The 16,818-nt window shown below is 47.5% G+C and overlaps 1 protein-coding gene across 5 annotated transcripts in view; it reads right to left on the bottom strand.

The window, feature by feature from the left end:
• NCOA6 (nuclear receptor coactivator 6) overlaps positions 1 to 11,744 on the bottom strand; it is a 43,802-nt gene extending 32,058 nt beyond the window's left edge. For all 5 annotated transcript variants that reach the window (XR_008439785.1, XM_053993360.1, XM_053993362.1 and 2 more), the window contains exons 1-2: positions 11,667 to 11,744; positions 5,085 to 5,187 (exon numbers count right to left, since the gene is read on the bottom strand). The gene's annotated coding sequence lies outside the window, so the exon portion shown is untranslated. The remainder of the gene's footprint in view (positions 1 to 5,084; positions 5,188 to 11,666) is intronic.
• Between the last annotated feature and the right edge of the window lie 5,074 nt (positions 11,745 to 16,818).

Genomic DNA, 16,818 nt, shown 5'->3' with positions numbered 1-16,818 from the left:
AGCAAGCACCTGGTACCAATGCTGCAGTGCCTGACTGTCAGGAGACTAAAACTCACAGCAACAGCTGAATTACAGAATGATAGGAAGAACCACCAAATTTAATTTTAGAGATTGCAGATATAATAGGTCCAAAGCAGTAGAAAAGCCACAGCACATCTTCACCAAGAGAAATGTAGCATTTGAAAAATATTTTACTCACACCCAGCGAAATCTCAAGTATACTGTGCCTACTTTCCTAAAGTTTGTAAAGATTTAGGTGTTTTCAGCTTCCTATGGATGTAACAACTTGAAATCTCCTCCCCCTGTCACAGCCCACAACTCCCACCAGGCCTCCACATCACACTCAGATAAGAATGAATTCAGAAAGTCAAGTCCTACACCTGATGGATCTTGCTTAATAAAATGTCTAAACTTTGCAATAAACTTTGACATTATGACATTAATCTAAGCTGTTACAGAAGTACAATCTGTGATAAAAGTATCCCTAAACTTACAGTGGACACCACCTACACTAAGATACACATTTTCCCACTCCATCACAAGGGCAATGGCACTATCCTTTCCAGGTGAGACATCTGCTCTAACACTCAGCACTTTGCAAATACTGCTAAAAGATTCAAACCATCTGTAGAAACAGCTAAAAAAGGTACCTGTTCCTGACCACCATTGTCAAAATCAAATCCATTCACCAGCCAGGACTGTCAAGATCTCATAACTCCAAAGCTTTGGGTATTTGGCACAACCCACCCAGAAGGTTTAGCTCAGGACAACATACCCTTGAACAGGATACAAATTGGGGTTTTGGCAGAGGTTCAAGTTCCCAACACAAAACCACAACTTTGAGACGAAATGTGAGCTGCAGATACTGGCCAGAAAACAGCCTTTTCTAATTAAAAAATCTAACAATGTTAGAAAAGCACAGCTTCAGCTTTGCACTGTTTGCACACTCGCACAATGCTGCTGAAGGGACAATATTCCAAAGGAAAAATCAAGGGCTTGAAGTCACAAATTCCCATAGCTTTTGGTCAGATCTCTACACAAACACTCACTACACATAAAAAATACTGTGGTTTTTTTCTCCCTTGCAACCCTACCCCACACCAGGCAATCCAACAGCACTGAGGAATAATCCCCTATTTTACATGGAGTTATTCTCTCATCCTGCAGCACCAGCCTTCATCCTCAAATTTCAGATTAAAAACCAAGCAAATTTTGTCTCACAAGCTCTTCTGCAGTCCTGCATCAGAAAGTAAGTTCAAGGTTTCATAGGTACTGATCTATTTCCATAGTGCTTTCATATACTTATTATTGCCATGGAAACTTTAAAGATGGGCAATAGAGAAATAAATTTTAAAAAATCATTACCAGGTGAACACAGAGACAATTAAATCTTTTTTTCTTTCCCTTGTTGCTTGGCTTTGTGTCGAAATTACTGCTCTGAGTGTTGTCACCTCCATTAAGGCAAAATCCTCAGTTTCATGTCAAGTGCCCAGATAATGAGAATCACAATTAATAGGAGTCTGTGAAAAAATGTTTTAACTGATTTTCACAAAATTCTTGGACAGGTAACTTCCTTACCCAAGCTGGCTTTTATTCCACATCTTTTGTTCCACATCCACTGACTCCAGGGAGAGAGGAGCTGAGAGTCCTACACAAATGGCCTTTTTAATGGCCAAACACAGCCATTCTGTGCGCAAGGAATGAGGCAAGCATCCTGTGAAATATGAGCACTATATTTTGAGGGAAATTACATAGAACATTATTGGCCAGAAAATCGTGAGTAAATTTTTTAGGGAGAGAAATCTCAGCTCAAAATACAGGCTCCTACATGTTGAAAAGGTACAACTACCTGGAGGTGAGGGGGTGTTGCACCTGCAGCAAGAAACACGAGTACACCTGACAATCCCTAACACCAAAGAAATAAGAATTTATCTACAAGAACACAAACATTTCAGATTTTTTTTTTGTTGTTTTATTTGGAATGGAGGTGTCTGAAGCCTCCATCTTACCTGTAAAAGAACAGAAGACTCACAGATTGCTTAAATCATGTTTTTTAAGAAAAATCATAAAAATGCTGCAGCTTAGACAAAATTTCATCAACCTCATCTGAATGTACTAAAATTTGACAGGATTTGCTGAAGTTATGGCCCTTTGTAAGCACTATAAAAATGGAGTTTTCTAAATCCCAAAGGACCAAAAGCCTTGTTTCACCTGACTCAGAGAATCACAGGACTGTTGGAATATTGTGAGGGAAGGAAACATACCAAGACCAAGGTTTAAATTTTACCTCACAGATAAGCACATATAGCTACAGCTCCCTTTGCATTTTTTTTCTTCACATCATGCTCTTCAAGGAAATCTGCTACATTAATTTGCACCCTTTCCCTCCAAAACACATGAACTTTTGTCTGTTCCTATACTCAGGTGTCATTTATCTCAAGTATGACAGGAGAAAGTGATGATTTGCAAAATTTTCCTTCTCAGACAGTGCACAGCACACCATCCATGTCAGAGCAAATGAATCCCAGCTGCACAGCATCCTAACAACTTCTGTAACCTCATGGTTATAGAGTTGCCTTCCATAAATCCTGAGCAAGCACTTGACCATAATTAGCAGGTACACAACTACTCAACACTTCCACACAAACCAAAAAGCCTTCAGCATAAGCATGCACAGGTAAAATACTGCTCATTCAACAATCCATTAAACCAGAACTCCCAGCAGGTTATGGAGGGTCTCTGATAAGTAAGAACCACACCTGAACTGATTTGCACAACCACAGCACGCTTCAGGAACTCAAGCATCCATGCTCACTTGGCAGCACAAGAAGGTCTCTGGCAATCATCCTTCCTTCAAAAAGCACACACAGCCTCCTTCCTGCCCCTGCTCCTTTAGAGTTTTCAAATTAGTATTTCCCATCATACAATTGTTTCTGGAAAGTCAGAGCAAGTCCAGTGCTACCACATGGCAACCATTTACCCTCAAACCTGGCCTGGAACTGGCTACAGCAACAAAACCAAAAGCCTCTTTATAATAAAGTTGGTCTTATTCAGTACAATCTAATTATTAAAAATATCTAACTGAAGTAAGAGTTGGGGATAAACAGCCATGTAACAGACAAATGGTCCAAATGCACCTGCATTTGGTGCATATGGGGACAGGGGGTGGAAGAGCCTGGCCCATGAAGACCAGCGTGTCCAACCCGAAGGGTGCAGGGCACACCCTGGGCCGCTGGAGCCAGGAGCTCCCAGGCACACTCAGCTTACGGATAAAACAACTGACCCACTAAAATGTGCAAAACAGACTCTTCAGAGGAAGAATTCCCACAGGATACAGGATGCCACAGTTGAGACCCGGGCTGATGGACAGCTGGGTCACACACACACCACCAGGAGCCCCAAGGCATTTTGTCGTGCCCTGTGCTGTCCTCACCAGCAGCCTGACAGGCAGCCTGCACAACAAACCCAGCACCACGTGGCTGAGCAAGGCTTGGAAAATCCCAACCAGACCCTAGGACAGATGGGATTAGAGCAAAAGCTGAAACAGCCAGTTGTCACTAACCAGGGAGCAGCTGAACATGGGAAACCTGGCAGACTCTGGAGTACCTGGAAGTGCTGGTCTCTGGAGTGAAAAAAACAGCCCAAAGGAAAAAAACCCCAAATGATACCTTGGTATTTTTGCCCCAAGATTCACTCAACTGATCTAAACTTCTGTCAATTTGTGTCTTAAATAGAACTTGAAATCTCTTGTATTGCTTTCCCCTATCTATTGCACTACACAGAGCACACAATTAAACCAAGGCTTTGTCTGGCCAACTGTTCCAGGTTTTCTGCCATGGTCTATTGATTTACAAGCTTTTTAACTTATTCAAAATAAACACTTTCACAACTGATGTCACATCAGAACCTGCACTCTCGCAAAACAAATCAAAAGTACTAAAATCGTGCTCTACATCTCAACAAGTACTCTTTCAAATTGCACAAAAGATTGGGAAGGATGAGAGCAGAAGGAGGGATGGACTGACGCCCTTCGCTAGCAGATGGCACAAGTTGGCACTAAGCAGGGTCCTCATCTTCACACTGACCATTATTTAAAGCTGCAACAGGGAAGGGAAAGACATGAAGTTACAGCCAAATCCCTTGGTAAACCAGAACTGAAAGTGAGGAGGAAAAGTCTGGGATAGTAGTAGCAACATAATTTCCAAAGGATTTAAATTGAATTGGCTGTCACTGAAAAATAGTTTTCCAGTGACTTAATAGAAAAAAAATATCAGGAATAAAGGGTGTCTTGGATAATATACTTTAATATTTTCTGATTCCTTTGTTTTAGGTGCCAGTGAGAAAAATATGTAGAGATTTTCAGGATGGGAGCAGAGGAGGTTCAGCATTGCCAGAATAGTCCTGAGAGGGATGGTTTTCTTTTAACCTGTAACATGCACTCACACAGTCACACAGGTTGTGTTTAAAATGTAACACCCATAAACCCCAGAAACTCTGATCACAACACTGTCTCTCCTGGAGATTTGTTAACAGTGTATTATCCTCCTACAACTGTTTCCTTTGTTGCCCAGCATAGTGATCTTGGAGCTTGTTAAACCTGAGCAATGAATAAACCTAGACACCCACATCTATTCTATGATACAAAGATTAAAATAATATGGTTTTGGGAAAAAAAAATCAAAAAACCACAAAAACCCACAAAACAAAAACCCAACAAAACTTTTAAACTAATTCTAGGCAAGTGTCATATAACAATATAACACAAGGATGAAATAAGGCTAAAAATCACAGTTATAATATGGAAGAATACTTAAAAATAAACATGTACTAAAATTTCCTCTTAAACAACTTATCCAGGGTTCCAGTAATTTCAAACTTCAAACATTGGTGCTAGATGAATGACACCACTAAAGCATCTCAACTGTTCTCCTTGGGAGGAGCAGCCACAAACCCGATGGCAAATACCCCTAACCCTGTATGGCTGAGTGGGAAGTCAGCTCTGGAGCCAGCCCAGCTCTGCATGAGGAGAGGCAGGGGGAAAATTTATAAAAACAACAGATGCATCATATGCTTATTTTACTTACCAAAACAAATGTCACAACTTCAGTATTGTGGGGTGTGCAAAAGGACTTCAGGTAATTCCAAACTGGCAAACATGGTTAAACAGCAACTCCCAAATATGGAATCCTGAAAGAAAACCATCACATTTCATCAGACAGTGATGGGAAATAACAGAAATACTGAACATACTGGTGAATAGTTCAATTTTTAACATGCAGTTTTGCACCAAGTCAAATGCTCTCCTCAGCAATGTAAAAAGCACATATTACTATATTCAGATCCAAACAGCAAAGCCTGAGGAGCTTGAAAAATCAACCTTTCATCACAGGCAGAAAATTGAATACTTCCTTTAGCTGGAAATGATATTCTATTCTTCTAAACAGGGCAAGTTTTATCTAGAATAACGTATTTATTTAAGTCTTAGGACAAACTCATCTTGATTAAACTAATCTTCAGAACAGAGAAACCAGCACAGCCAGGATATCCTTCCGCTCATCCTGAGTAGGTGCCTAAACCAGCTCAGGTTAAGCTCATTCCAGAAGCACGTTCCAAGCCCACAGGACCACCTCAGACAGACAATGTTGCTGCAGGTGGCCAACATGTGGAGGTGAATCCATTCCTAGCCCTTGCTCCTGGTCACGGGCTCACCAAGCTGCACTCCAGCTCCTAGGATTATAAAAACACAGCAGTAAAGCTAAATGGCTTTGGGACAACAAAACACCGCCCCTCGAATCAACGGGGTTTATAGGCACAGCCCAGGGGTGGTTCTCAAGATTTTCTGCTTACATGCTTGCCTGCTCATCAGTGGAGAAGGGGACTGCCCAAAAACAAACAGGGGAAGCAGAAAATGAAGGAATACTCAGAAAGAAAAAGCAGAGATTTGTTGTCTTCTATCTAGACAACAAAGCAAAATTGCTTTAAAAGCCTATTGTGCTGTAGCCTGTGCACATTGCACCAACCCAGCAACTCAAAGAGAAGGAAAGAGGTTTTACATTAAATCACATCATAGAAGCTTTGCAGCACTTTAAATGGTCATCTAACACTTTTCAGCCCCCCGTATCTTCTTGTATTTCTAAGTAATTGTAACTCAAGAAGTGTAGCACCAAGTCAAATGCCTGATGGATAAATCACAAGCAGTGACCTGTTTCCAGCTACATGCACCTGCCTAAATACCACCACCAGACACCAAGCTGAGGAGCAAAATCAAAATTTGAAGTAGGAAATTTTAGTATTGTTGTATAAGCCAAAACTAAAAAAGGTTTTCACATTCTACAGCAGATACTGCATTAGTTCTACTTTTTCACCCTTTTCATAAAAGGATGTTCCACAGCCTAAAGCTGAGTCCTGTAACAAGCTGGCTGGTTACCTCCAAAGCCAGACCAAAATTTCACAGGAAAGGCCAGGCCATGGAAAAGCTGTTTTTAAGGAAGTCTCCAAGGTGCAGCAGCCAGTCCCCATGCTGAGGGCCTGTGCCTTAGCCCAGCAGGGTGAGGGTAATTTTGGATGAAGGGTGGGGAAGTGTAGGGAAGAAAAATCTTCTGAACTCTTGATGCAAGGAACCAAAGGGTTTTTGTTCCTTCAGTTCTCCCTCTGAGTGTCCCTCACCACAACACCCAACTGCTTCAAAGAAGGACTGGGAAAGACAGGTTGCCCTAGTAAGATCAAGTGAGTAACTGAGGATGGTCAGCATGGGCTATGGGAAGAAGAAGAAGAAAAAGTAACTGCTGCTGTCTCCATTCCCATTGTGCACATGGGATGAGACCAAACTTGGTTAAGGAAAATAAGCAATCAACATTGGTTCATTAACTCAAACTTTCACCACAGTAAGTTATCTGACAGACCTGGACACTGTACACACACCTTAGCAGACCCCAAGAAATCACAGAAACAGCTTTGTGAAGCGTTCCAGTGACAGGAAGAGTTTTGTTTAGAGTTTGTACTTTCCCAAACACGAAGAAAACAAACCAAGTAAGTCTCCAGCAAGGCAGGCTTTGTTCCCTCACACTGACATGGAACTGGTCACTGCTCCTCACACTGGTCTGCTGCACTCCCATAGCCCTCAAGCTAAACCACTGAAACCCAAATGTTTCCGACAAGGAGAAAATTACAGCTTGTTATAACACACATGACTCTTTGCAGTGCTATCCTGATGTAGTCTGACAGCAAGTTTAATGAAACATCAGTTTGTTAAAGGTTCAAGAAGTTTGCTGAAAGCCCACGACTCATGCCAAGCTGCAATGGACAAGCCTCAGTCAAGCCATTCGGTTTTATTCCAACAGAATTTGACTGCTGAGGTGCTCAGGACTGCTCTAAAAAGCAGGATGATAACTTCAGCAGCTAAGTTAGCCATGTAGAAATTACCCTTTTCAGCAGCTGTGATACAAACCAAGGCAGCTGCCAGGCACAAGGGAAACAGGAATCAGCAATTCTCTTGGGAGCTGCAGTCCACCCAGCACAATATTTGGTCAATCAATTCCCATTAGCTGAGTTAGTAATTTCCCATGGTAAGGATATTTTCATTTGGAAGAAGCACACTGTGAATATTGACAGAGCTTTGCAGTACATAACTTTCCACAAGGATCCACCAACGCAATCGGCAAACAAAATGAGATGCTATTTAAAATCAGGAGCATCTTGACTGTATTTGATCTTGCATTCAAAAGTTATGAAAAATGCCTTTTTAAATAGCAATCTGTGCTCTGTGTTACAACAAGCTTTTTTATTTAAACCAGAATTTAACTACTACCAGACCTTTCTGAGCTGACACACCCCACAGGTGGTCCTTTATCAACAAATTCTCACAGGGCTTCCTAAATACCAATATAACCAGCCCAGAAATTCATGTGATCATCAGCACTGAATTAAGGTTTGACTGAAAACTGCACCTTCTGCAATATTATTCCTTCTTACATCTAATACATATCTAGGAAATCTCAGGGAAGCACTTAAAATTCTGGAATCGTATAAAGGATGAAAAAAGAATTGAAGCTAGAATAAAAAAAGCTTAAAAGTAATTCTTTGGTAGGAGACACTCAGTATCAAGGAGATTGTTTTCCCTGACCAAAAAAGTAATATTCATATAACAGAAGTAGGCAGACCTTCGGTTAAAATCAAGATTATTCTGAGAGTTTTCTGACTATATAAAAACTTGCAGCTTATTTTGTGCTGCTCTGGGCTTTGAGAAAATTCAAATTTCAAGTGTTATTAATTGTCACTACTGCCATTAAGAACCACACAAGCAGCTTAGGACCTTCTGGTAAAATGTGGATGCAACAGAACTGGAGAGCAATGCATTCTTGCAGGGATGGGAAGAACACTCCCAAAAAACCCTTCAAAGAAACACTTTGCCATGCATGGCAAGGGGTTGGAATGAGGCAGCCTTTAAGGTCTCCCCCAACCCAAACCATTCTGGAATTCTGTAAATGCAGACCAGAGGCTTAACTCAGTCTCTGTGACCACCACACAGAAACCACAATGAAAACCACAATCTTACACCAGCTGTGTGGTCCTGGCAGGTAGTTTGATTTTCAAAACAAAAAGAAAGTATAAAATTAAAATTATTTGCATAGGACTTGGAGAATTCAAGAGCATGCATCTTTTGGTGGAATAATTAGATGATGTCCATCTAGCAGACCTAAAGCTTGGGGTCCCATATATGCAACTGAGCATAAGCAACTTCCTGTCCCAAATTATTGGTTTACATAAATTAATTTCAACAAGGTATCATTCATCTCCTGTACTTTTCCATTTTTCATACAAATCAAATCCAAAGCCCTGTGTAGGGCTATGCTTCAAGGCACTCTTGCCAGCTGGAGAAGAAGGCAACTGGTCTCGCATCCAAGAAGATGATGGCCCTCATGAGCTGTAGAGTCACACATGTGTCTCCATCCCTCACCCCAGCTCCCAAACCAACAGCACTGTCATGCACTGGTTGCCTTTTTTTTTCCACAAATGCATAAAGAAGGGTTATTTACTGAGTTATAGCCTCAGGGCTCTCACATATACATGACCAATTCAGTACTTATTCCTATTTTTGATTACTACAGCAGCAATTTTTGATGTGCCATTCAGCGTGCAGGTGGGATGCTGTTCCACTGGATGGAAAATGATGAAAAATGATTTCTCAATTGACTGAGAAAAATCCCCAGCTCCTGGACCTCTGGAAAACTTCCACTACCAGCCTGCATAATCCAAAGCTTAGATTAACTTTAAACTCCAGCAGCATCACTCTAATTAGCATGGGCACAAGACAATCTAAGTTATCTTCATCCTCTTGAGCTAAACCTCCAGCTCTCCATCCAGGAACACGCTGACTCCGTGGCTGAAATGCTCAGTTATCTGCAATTAATAGGTGGCTCCTCCTGAAGAACATCAGTGACCTGCTCCTGAGGGGACAACAGAGTCTGCAATAGTACCAAGACAAAACACAAAACATCCACGGCTCCGGTAAAGCAAAGGTGTCTTGCTTGTCCGGCTGGTGGAAATGGAGAGACTCACCTGGAGATGGAAAACACCCCTCACCTGATGAAATATCTTCCCTGCTGCCTCAACTTGGTATCATCTGGGGTTATTTCTCCTTCCACTGCTGGCCCTCACCTGCTCCTACACATTCTTTCTCATTCCGTCTGGTCCAGCCCTACACATTCTTTCTCATTCTGTCTGGTCCAGCTGTGCATTAAGGAAAAAGCTGACGCTTGAATACAGTTTTTGCAGCACCGAGGGTGTAGTCCTGCTGCTCAGTGCTCCACACACCAGCAGGCCTCCTGTTCCCTCACACCGTCCCCTGCACCACAGCTTTGCATTTCTCAACAGAGACCACAGGATTTTGAAAGACACCCTCATCACGCCTTCTGCCCTTCAGAGGTTCTCTAGCGACCTGTAAAATTTCACCATTCTTAATGCAAACTGCTATAGTCACATTAACTTTTCAACCCCTTCAGCAGCAAACCCTTTGCTACTGCAAATCTATTAAATTTAGTGAGTCTGTCTAATTGGGTGGTAACTCCAGCTTCCATCCAAAAGCAATTGCTGTTGTACTAGAAAATCAAAATGTACTGCCAATTTAAGGTTTAGTTATGTTGAAACATTTAACATCTCCCACAAAAGCAGGAACCTTTGTCGTGCTCAGGCAGCACAAAGAGTGGCATTACAGCTGTTCAGCACAATTTACCTCCACAACCTGTATTTTCAAATATTTAAGCCACTGAAAAATGGAAACACCAACACTTCCAGATGCACAAGGACTTGGAATTCTTTGGCTTCTCCACACACAATTAATTTCTAATGTCAGAGAAGCATCTACTTTTTTACTAGAAAAATGTAAAATTACTCCATCACTTGGAAGCCTGTTGTAAACAGCCCCTTCCTCCAAGTCCTACAGAAGGACAGGCCTTCCAGAGAGACTGGCTGGAGAGCGCTGCTGGGAGATTTCCAGCCCAAATCCAGTGCCTAACAGAAGACCCTTCCTTGGGTTTAAAATACTAAGAAATGTAATTTCTCAACTGGCTGTTCTGAACACATGCCTTGAAACCTTTGTTTCTCGCTCCACAAGATACGTAGAAAAGCTGGGACCATTTGCTATAACTTGAAAAGAGCTGCCAAATCCAAATGTTGTGGTCATTACACTTGGTAACCCTGATGGAAGATGCCAGATTTGTTCTTTGTGGTTGTTTTCACATATAGGAAATATTGAAAGGTGCCTTAGCTAAAGATCCAGTCAGAACAACACACAATAATTACAAGACCACCAAAAGGCACGTTCTAAGAGAGGTTTTATTACAATAAAACCTCTGAGAAAGGTTTCCCCCCAGTGAGGGGAATGAACAAAAATGAGTCTATGAGGAGGCTGAGGAGTTATGGAGAGACAAAGCTCATGAAGCTCCAACCTGTTGCCAGGATGCAGAGCCACAGAAGAGCTCTGTCCTTCCATTCCCCAAAGCAGCGGGAAGGAAGCAGAGCCCTGAGCTTCCTGAGATGGTTTTTAAGTAGCTGACATTTAGAGAAACGCAGAAATCACACGGAGGGGACGAGTGAAGAGCCCTTTTCCGACTGGTTTAAGAGTCACCGAGGACTCGAACAAAAGCGAAACGTCAACGCGCCCCGGCTGACACGGCACAAAGCCGTCACCGCCCGCATGAGGTCAGGGCTGAGGGACCGGCTCACACACCGGCCGGACCGCGGGCAGCTCCCGCGTCTGACAGCGCTACCGGCCCGGCCGCGCTCCCTCCAGGGCCGGCGGGGCCGGGCCGAGCCGCGGCCTGGGAGCGCGGCCGAGGCCGAGCGCGGGCCGGGCAGGGTCGGCTCCGCGACGGGCGCTGTGGGGCCGCAGGCCTCGGGCGGGCTCTGCCGCCGCCGCGGCTCCGCCGCACGCTGACAGACTCCTGCCGGGCGCCCCGACGCCGCCGGCACCGCCGAAACGCCCCCGGCCCGACCGCTCCGCCGCCGGCGGCCCGGACCCAGCACCGCTCCGCGCCTCGCCAGGCCCCGCCGCCCCTTCCCCCGCGCCGCGGGCTCGGCCTGCGCCCCGCCCGGGCCGGCCCCGGCCCCGGCGCTCCCGCTGGCGCTGTCGCCGCCGCGTCCCGACCCCCGCCCCGCCCTCCCCTCACCTGGACCCGCCGCCGCCGCCGCCGGGGGCGCGCGCGGAGCCGCGGGGGCGCGCGGGGCGGGGGTCGCGCGCGGCCCGGGACTCCAGCGCCGCTCCGCCGCCTGCGCCGCGCACGTGACCCGCGCGCGCCTGCGCCCGAGCGTGCGGGGGCGGGGGGGGGCACCGCGACCCCCGGGCGGGCCCCGGGGACAGCGGGGAGACCGGCACCGGGAACACAGCGGGGACACAGCGGGGACACCGGCACCGGGAACACAGCGGGGACACAGCGGGGACACCGGCACCGGGAACACAGCGGGGACACCGGCACCGGGAACACAGCGGGGACACAGCGGGGACACCGGCACCGGGAACACAGCGGGGACACAGCGGGGACACCGGCACCGGGGACACAGCGGGGACACAGCGGGGACACCGGCACCGGGAACACAGCGGGGACACAGCGGGGACACCGGCACCGGGAACACAGCGGGGACACCGGCACCGGGAACACAGCGGGGACACAGCGGGGACACCGGCACCGGGGACACAGCGGGGACACAGCGGTGACACCGGCACCGGGAACACAGCGGGAACACCAGCACCGGCACAGGGGACACAGCGGGAACACCGGCACCGGGAACACAGCGGGGACACAGCGGGGACACCGGCACCGGGGACACAGCGGGGACACAGCGGTGACACCGGCACCGGGAACACAGCGGGAACACCAGCACCGGCACAGGGGACACAGCGGGAACACCGGCACCGGGAACACAGCGGGGACACAGCGGGAACACCGGCACCGGCGACCCAGCGGGGACACAGCGGGGACACCGGCACCGGCGACCCAGCGGGGACACAGCGGGAACACCGGCACCGGCGACCCAGCGGGGACACAGCGGGGACACCGGCCCCGGACCGGGGACCCAGCGGGGACACCGGCACTGGCACCGCGCGAGACACGGCAGCCCTGCCGCGCCCCCGCCACAGGGACCCCCGCTGGGCTCCCCTGCCACGGGAGAGCTGTGCCCCCCGCAGGGGACACGCGGTGGCGGCTGCTTCTGGCAGTGGGGACAAATGGACTGCCGGATGAAGCCGAAGAAAAAATAATAATTGGGGCCTTTATAGGAAATTTCCGGGAAATTCGGTTTTTAATTTGGATGAGTTTTAATTCGGAACGTTTCATCCAAAGATTTCTGACTCTTCGAATATCACTGAATTATACTTTCATTTTACCAGTGGGGAGATGGGGAAGAAGCCAGGGAGGGATGTGGTATGGACTCAGCAAAGGCCACAATGCTGAATTTTAATAAAAAGTCCACTAATGTGATTAATGAACAGGTCCATGGGTCCAAAATCCCCAGGGGGCATTGCTAGATCCCTAAAATCCCTAAATCCCCTCAGCACAGAGGCGTTCCACAGCTGAAGGGACCCTCACAGGGCACACAGCCCTTTGGCTTGTCTCTTCCTACATCCTTTATTAATATGAGAAATTATTAATACAAAACCTCTGAAATGTCTGGTTTCCTGCCCATTGTTGCTGTGGCAGAAAGATCTTGCCTGGCACTGGGGAAGAAATGACGCATGTGGCAATTCCTATTTCAGGGTAGGAAAACAATCAAAAGTCCTTTATTGGAAAAATAAAGACTTTGTTCCTACAAAAGCACGTGGGATTCAGTAGCTTGAGCAGGTTCAGTGGCCTGAGGAGGGGTTTCAGGAGAGTGTGTGCAGCTGGAGCCAGCCCTCACAGCCACCCTTGGCTTCCTGTGGAATACTGCTGGATAAACAATGTGAAAAAGGGATTTTTTTTTTTTTTTTGTAAAACCTTTTAAATACAACAAACTCATGCCTCATCAGGCATTATTGCTTGCAACATAGAGAAAAACACTTTTTATAAATTCACATATAACTGCATTCCACAAAGCCCACCAAAATAAATAATTAATGTCATGGTTAGCATAGGACTTATCTTAAGTGTTGAATCTGGCTGGGGTGTCAGAGCTGCAGGCAGAGTGCAGCTTCCTTCGGCTGTGCAGCTCCCGGGCTGGCAGGGGCTGAGGAATCCTTCACTCAAGGACTGTTCTGCTCCTGCCTTTTTGTGTCTTCCACAGCCTCTGCGGAGCAATTCCAGCACTTCTCCAGTGTGCTGAGACAAGGGCAAAGCCCCCCAAGCCCCTGAGACCCTCTGGGATGTCAGGTCTGAAGAGATGGGGATAGTCACAGCAGTGGGATCTCTCGGAGTTTCCATTTGCCCTCGTGTGGATGATTCCCAGGCTTTGCCTAGCTCTGCTCCTGGATTTTGAAACTGGATGGAAACACAAGGAAGCTGAGAGAAAATTTCTTTGGTACCAAGAATTAACCATTCTTTCACAAGTGACTTTTTGTTTTCCCTATTTCATGAGACTCTTCTTAAACCAGCTGCACTGAACTTCCTTCTCCAGCCTCATCTTCCCCAAAAGGCATCCCCCCAGCACAGAGACATCAGAGTGCTGCTTCCAAAAAACTTCCAAAATTTTCTCACTCCTGTTGCTGTGCTTGTCATGCCGGATTGTCCCTCAGGATTCTTGGCTTGTTTGGTTTTATCTGTATTATGCACATTAGTGCCAGGCATGTCTCAAATCCCTCACCAAACAAGAATGAGCCAAACACTGTTTTCCAAAACCTGACTTTTCTGGAAGCACAATACCAAGGTGTCCCACCAAGATCTGCTCAAGCCATCCAAGCGCTGTGACTTTCTGATCTGGGCTTGAGAGATCCCACATGGACAAATTCCCCGTGCCTAATCACAAGGGGAGTTTGCAAACAAGCCCTCCCTCCCTTAGCAGCCTGAGGCCTGCACATCCTCTTCACTCTTCAGAGCACGCTGCTTCCCATGGCTTCTGATGCTTCTGCTCACTTCTGGGAAAGACCAGAACTGGTTCAGTCTCCACATAATTAAAATTAACCCCAATTCTCTTAGAACAGCCTTATCACAAAGGTAAGGAAACAAAAGGAAAGTGGAGCTGAAGGGACACCAGGGTGACAGGACACAACCAAAGACCTTTTTGAGGCATCTCTGCTGGAGACTGGCAATTGAAGGACCCCCAGGTGGCTTTGGCATCCATTGGCAGTGGGGAAAAGGGAATAATGTGACGTGGAATAATGCAAGAGGGAAGAAACATGGGGCAGCTCCAGACCTGCCACATCACATCCCTGCAGCAAAGTGTGCTGTAGGCTGACCTCTAGAGCTTACTACACAGCCTGGGTATTCCTGGGTCTTGCCCAGGCTCCGTACAGCTTAAGCAACACAGGAGAAGCTGTGGCTGCCCCATCCCTGGAAGTGTCCAAGGCCAGGTTGGACAGGGCCTGGAGCAACCTGGGATAGTGGAAGGTGTTCCTGCCCAGAGCAGGGGCTGGAACTGGATAGTCTCTAAGGTCCCCTCCAACCCAAACCATTCTGTAATTTTTTTGTCATTCTGTTTGAGAAACTCATCCAGGAGCAGACCCTCCATTTGTTTGGGATGCTGAAGCTTTGCTGCAAAACAATGACAGAGAATGATGCCAGAGCTCCTGCAGGGAAGGAGGGCTACCTGCAGCAGAGACAGGTGTTTAAGCTGCCTCATTGTCCATAACAGAACACAAATGCATTTGATATCATGACAATCAAAATTGTAGGTTTATTTACACACATTTTCATATGTCAGTATTTTCAAACAACAGGTATTACACAGAAAAATGACTTGAACAAAATCATTTCCCCTCTAACACTGGTACAATGCTCACTTGGAGAGAAGGAAGGGAGATCTGTTGCACTGCAGTCACTCTTGCTTTGGATCTGGTGTTTTGTTAAAGTGTGAGTGTGGTGAAAAAGACAGAGGTGGGCAATTGGCCACAGATGTGACAGGTGAGGCAGGGTTACACAGGAGTTCATCTCTCCTCCTCGACTCCAGAGATATAGAAAGGTGGAACCTGCTGGCTGGGGACTCCTGCCTGGGCCAGGAACACTCCTGGTGGGTGAAGGTCCGTGGCTGCCCAGGAGCTGTTGTAACACGGGATGCTCCCCACAGACAGCCAGGGTCAGCTCTGCCGGGACAATCTGCTAAAAGTGCTGTGACCACTGGTGAGCCCTGCGAGGGCAGCATGTGTCAGTGCTTTGGTGCTCCTTCTCCACCTGCCCTCCACACAAGTGTGCTTCATTTTTAATGCTGCCTGCCTCTCTGAAACCAGCTCTGCCTGTCAGAGCTTTCCTTTCCCTGGCTAGAGGCCAGTTTCCATCACTGAGGTATGGAAGAGCTTTCCAAAACCACTGGAAACACCTGGATGTTACAGGAGCTCTTCCTGCTCCATCTGATTCTTTGCAAAACTTTACCAAACCCTCAGTGCTTTTGCTGTTGATAAAAGAGATGCAGGTTTCCTCGCAGGGTGTTTGCCGAGGCCTGTCTCCCCTTTCTCCCTCGGACCAGCCATGCCGAGTTGGGCAACAGCGGAAAGGGGCTCTCAGATGATCTGGGCGGAGTCTCCAGCGGTACCCGGAAGGCGACCCGGCCGGCCGACACTCAGTGGCACTTTCAGACTTGCTGCCCCAGCTGAGGGACCCCTCAGGTGACACTGGCAGAGCGGCAGGACGCTGGTCATCACCCCTGGAGACGGGGGACCCAGACCTGCTGGCCCAGCAGCGGCTGCTCTGTGCCCTCCCTGCCCTGGTAGTGCCCGCTCCCCGGACACGGGCAGGACGCGCTGCTGGAGCTGCTGCACTGTGGAAACAACCGCCGTGCCCAGGGCTGCTCTTCAGCCGTGCCCATGGGTCCCTTGGCCCGTGCCCAGCCACACCAGGAGTGACTGGCCACCTTGGCCAGCCCAGCGGCCCCTGCCCCACCCGGAGCGCTGGGAACAGGGCAGGCTCCAGCCCCGCTCCGTGTCTGGGCACCCACGGACAGTGATGGGAGCAGAACGGCACAGCCCAAACCCCAAAGCATCCTCTTCCCTGCGCTGCAGGAGGGCAGTGCTGGCTCCTGCCTCGTCCCCCTCTGGCTGCTCGTTGTGTCTGGGCGAGCAGTAGTGCTCAAAGCCACCAGGCAGTTTGTCACCTGTGCTCTTGGGAAAAACATGGATAAACTGCTGAAACTCAATGGCAGAGCCTGGCTCCAGCTTATCCTCATGTGAAACCAGCACACTGACAGGGAGCACTGCAAACC

The sequence above is a fragment of the Vidua macroura genome, chromosome 17 (assembly GCF_024509145.1).
Source record: "Vidua macroura isolate BioBank_ID:100142 chromosome 17, ASM2450914v1, whole genome shotgun sequence".
NCBI lineage: Eukaryota > Metazoa > Chordata > Aves > Passeriformes > Viduidae > Vidua > Vidua macroura.
The sequence above is the reverse complement of the archived record's forward strand: the minus strand, read 5'-3'. Positions and strand labels throughout refer to the sequence as shown.